At 39.7% G+C, this 4,384-nt stretch overlaps 2 pseudogenes; both read right to left on the bottom strand.

The window, feature by feature from the left end:
- Nucleotides 1–809: 809 nt before the first annotated feature.
- Nucleotides 810–1,530, bottom strand: LOC116524075 (annotated as a pseudogene).
- A 146-nt stretch (nucleotides 1,531–1,676) lies between these two features.
- On the bottom strand, nucleotides 1,677–2,669 carry LOC116524074 (annotated as a pseudogene).
- Between the last annotated feature and the right edge of the window lie 1,715 nt (nucleotides 2,670–4,384).

Genomic DNA, 4,384 nt, shown 5'->3' with positions numbered 1-4,384 from the left:
TTTGAAACCAGGGAGCTCTGAATTATCTGTGGGTAAGGTTCATGGGTGTTACTCATAAAGCACACCCTCCTGGTCACATTATAACTCACCCATTCACTCAGTCCATTAGTCAATCAGAATAGATTGGGGAGCCTTCTAGGCAAGCAGGAGACCTTATACCAGGGGTATCAAACTCAAGGCCCAGATCTGGCATGCAGGGTGCTTAGACATGGCCCGTGGGGCTGCCCTTAAAATAGCCCACGGTCCCTCTGCCAGGAAAAAGGGAGCTAGAGTATGCTCCCCCCCATTGAGCTCTGTTTTTACTGGTAGAGGATTGCAGGAGGCTGTCTCAGCTGAAAATGGAGCTTGGAAGCCCATTTGAAATTGTTTCATTGTTTTCATTCATATAATTGATTTCAAATATTTCTATACAAACGCTTTAATTGGCCGAATTTTGTTCAGACATTTGAAATGCAGAAGTCAGTCTAATAACCTCACTTTTAAGCAGACCGAGTTCCTGTGGAGACCCAGGACAGGATATGTGTTTGGGGGGAAGCATATAGGCAGATGGGCGGAGCCCCCAGCCACCACCACTACCGGTTCACCTGATCTGGGGTGAACCGGCAGAAACCCACCTCTGCTGTTTCCTGCATATAAGTTAAATAGGCAGAGCGACTGTATGCAGCCTTGCTGAACTCTTTTCTTAATTTTGAACCAATCAGTGGTTCCATGTTCGGTTCTCACTGTTGCTTCTTGACCTGCATATAGTTTCTCAAGAGACAAATAAGATGGTCTGGTACTCCCATTTCTTTAAGAACTTGCCACAGTTTGTTGTGATCCACACAATCAAAGACTTTAGCATAGTGAATGAAACAGAAGTAGATGTTTTTTCTGAAACTCCCAAGCTTTCTCCATGATCCAGTCTATGTTGGCAATTTGAACTCTAGTTCCTCTGCCTCTTTGAAATCCTGCCTTTACTTTGCTAGCATGTGAAATGAGTGCAATGGTGCAGTAGTTTGAACATTATTTGCCCTTCTTTGGGATTGGATTGTAAACTGACCATTTCCAATTCTATGGCCACTGTTGAGTTTTCCAAATTTGCTGGCAGAATGAGTGTAGCACTTTTACTGCATCATCTATTAAGATTTTGAATATCTCAGCTGCAATACTATCACCTCCACTAGCTTTGTTGTTGCTCAGACTTCCTAAGATCCTTTTGTCTTCACATTCCAGAATGTCTGGCTCGCAGTCCGTGATCATCCTATCGTGGTTATTAGGGATGTTAAGCTCATTCTTGTATAATTCTGCTGTTTAATTTTGCCACTTCTTCTTAACCTCTTCTGCCTCTGTTAGGTCCCTGCCATTTTGGTCCTTTATCATGTCCATCTTTGCATGAAATGTTCCTTTCATATTTCCAACTTTCTTGAAGAGATCTCTGGTCCTCCCTTTTCTATTGTTTTCAATTTTTTTCCACTGTTCATTTAAGAAGGCGTTCTTATTACTTCTAGCTATTCTCTGGAATTCTGCTTTCAGTTGGGTGTATCTTCCCATTTCTCCCTTGCCTTTCACTTCCTTTCTTTCCTCAGCTATTTGTAAAGCTTCCTCAGACAGTCATTTTGCTTTCCTGCATTTCTTTTTCTATTGGATGGTTTTAATTGCTACCTCTTGTACAACGTTGTGAACCTCCATCCATAGATCTAAGAAATCAGTTCTAATTTTTTAAATCTATTCGTCACCTCTACTGTATATTCATAAGGGGTATGATTTAGTTCATACCTGAGCGGCTTTGTGTTTTTCCCTATCTTCTTCATTTTAAGCCTACATTTTGCAACAAGAAGCTCATGATCTGAGCCACAGTCAGCTACCGGTGTTATGTTTAATGTCTGTATAGCGCTTCTCCATCTTTGGCTGCAAAGCACATAATCAATCTGATTTCTGTGTTGACAATCTGGTGATGTCCAAGTGTAGAGTCATCTCTTGGATTGTTGGAAAAGAGTGTTTGCTATAACCATCATATATTCTTGATAAAATTCTACCACCCTTTGCCCTGCATCATTTTCTACTCCAAAGCCAAACTTGCCTGTTATTCAAGTTATGTTTTGCCTTCCTACTTTAGCATTCCAATCCCCCATGATGTCATTTTTTGGTGCTATAAGGTGTCGTAGTGCTTCATAGAATCCTCTTCAGCACCAGTGGTTTGGACATAGACTTGGACTGCTGTGACCTTTAATGGTTTGCCTTGGATTCAAATTGAGATCATTCTGTCATTTTATGGATTGTATCCCAGTATTGCTTTTTCTATCCTTTTATTGACTATGTCAGCTAGTCCATTTCTTCTGAGGGATTCTTGCCCACAGTAGTATATCTGTTGATCATCTGAATTAAATTCACCAATTCATGACCATTTTAGTTCGCTGATTTCTAAGATGGCGATGTTTAGTTTTGTCATTTCTTGTTTGACCACATCCTGCTTGCCTTGATCCATGGATCTTACATTCCAAGTTTCTATGGAGTGTTGATCTTTACAGCATTGGACTTTCCTTTCACCACCAGATACATCCACAGCCGAACATCCCTTCAGCTTTGACCCAACTGCTTCACTCTTTCTGGCTACTACAATTAGCCCTCTGCTCTTTCCCAGTAGCATACTGGACACCTTCTGACGTGAAGGGCTCATCTTCCAGAGTCATATCTTTTTGCCTTTTGTTATGGTCATGGGGTTTTCATGGCAAAGATAGTGGAGTGGGTTGTCATTTCCTTCTCTAGTGGATCACGTCTTGTTAGATCTCTCTGCTATGAGCTGTCTGTCTTGGGTGGCCATGCATGACCTAGCTCATAGCTTCATTGAGCTGTTCAAGCCCCTTCATCATGTCAAGGCAGTAAGCCATGAAGGGAATATATGTATATACACACATACCTACATATAATACATGTGTGTGTGTGAACATACAGTGGTGAACTGCAACCAGTTTATCAACCGGTTCGGTGAGCGTGTGCTTTACGTGCATGTGCAGTGTTCAAAATATTTCAACTTTACAGCCTACCTTCTAGGGAAACCCCAATAAATAAAACAGCTGATTCACAGAAATCGTCTGTGCCACGTGAATCAGCTGAGCTGAAAAATGCAGAAATTTAGGACAGGATAGGGCAGATGCGGGTGGGCGAGGCAAACTGATCACAGGAACTACATAACTACATATGTATGCACAAACACACAGACACAGACACATACTTCACATACTTTGTGATTTAAAAATTCTTTCAGCTCTTCTAATATTTACTCTCTGACTTTCAATTTATTTTGAGAGAAATGTACAGGTGCTGCCTTCTAGGCAAACCTGAACAATTTACAACTTGGAATTAATTACATTTGCCTTTATACCTGTGGAATTTTATAGATGCTCATGACATTAGATATATGATCAAAGAGTTCAGAATCCATCTCTTCAAGAACTGCCAGCATATATTTTTGACTTCCACACCTGTAGTTTGGGATGCTCTCTTGTCCTGTAGACAGCACATCCAGCATGGCCTCATATGTCATTCTTGCACTGAAAAAGTTCTGATAGATGTTGTAGCCCAGGGTGATGTTGGGTAAGAGCCAAGGATTCCGGTTGACTTCATGAACAGCCAACAAGAAGAGCAGAATATGGTAGAAAGTGTTCTCACTGCAACGTAAGAAATTTCAACATCTTTGTTTTGTTTTTTTTTTTGCACTATATCAACGATTTGTGTGATCAACTTAAAAGCAATTGTGTTCTTTTTGCCGATGATATAAAATTATTCAATTCTACAGATAATTATGTTTCTTTTTACAAGGTGACTATGTGTCTGAATGGTTATCTTTTTGGCAACTTCAAATTTTTATTAATAAATGCTGTGTGTTTATTGGTAAATATAATCAGAATGTCAAGTATAAACTAGGTGGCATTAATCTAGAAGATTACGCTCACTTTGTCAAGGACTTAGGTGTTCTTATCACTGATGATTTATGCTTCAAAGCTCACTGTATCAGCGTTGCTAAAAAAGCATTAAGAGTTATAAACTTAATTTTGCAAAGATTTTTTTCTGGAAACATTGTATTTCTAATTAGAGCTTATAAAACTTATGCTAGATCAATTATAGAGTTTTGTTCAACTGTTTGGAATCCCCACCATATGTCTCACAGCAGTACAATCAAGTGTGTTCAGAAGTACTTCATGAGAAACGTCTTGCACGCTTCTGTACAAAATAGAATTCCTTATGCTACTAAGCTTGGAACTTTCACTTTTGATAACTTAGAACTGTGTCGGTTGTGGTCAGGCCTAGGTATTGGTATATAAAGGAACTTTTACAAAATCATCATAATCCCCAGGAGCCTTTCCTCTAAATCAAATCGGAATGAGCAATAATGAATTTGCCTTTC

The sequence above is a fragment of the Thamnophis elegans genome, chromosome 2 (assembly GCF_009769535.1).
Source record: "Thamnophis elegans isolate rThaEle1 chromosome 2, rThaEle1.pri, whole genome shotgun sequence".
NCBI classification, from domain to species: domain Eukaryota; kingdom Metazoa; phylum Chordata; class Lepidosauria; order Squamata; family Colubridae; genus Thamnophis; species Thamnophis elegans.
The sequence above is the reverse complement of the archived record's forward strand: the minus strand, read 5'-3'. Positions and strand labels throughout refer to the sequence as shown.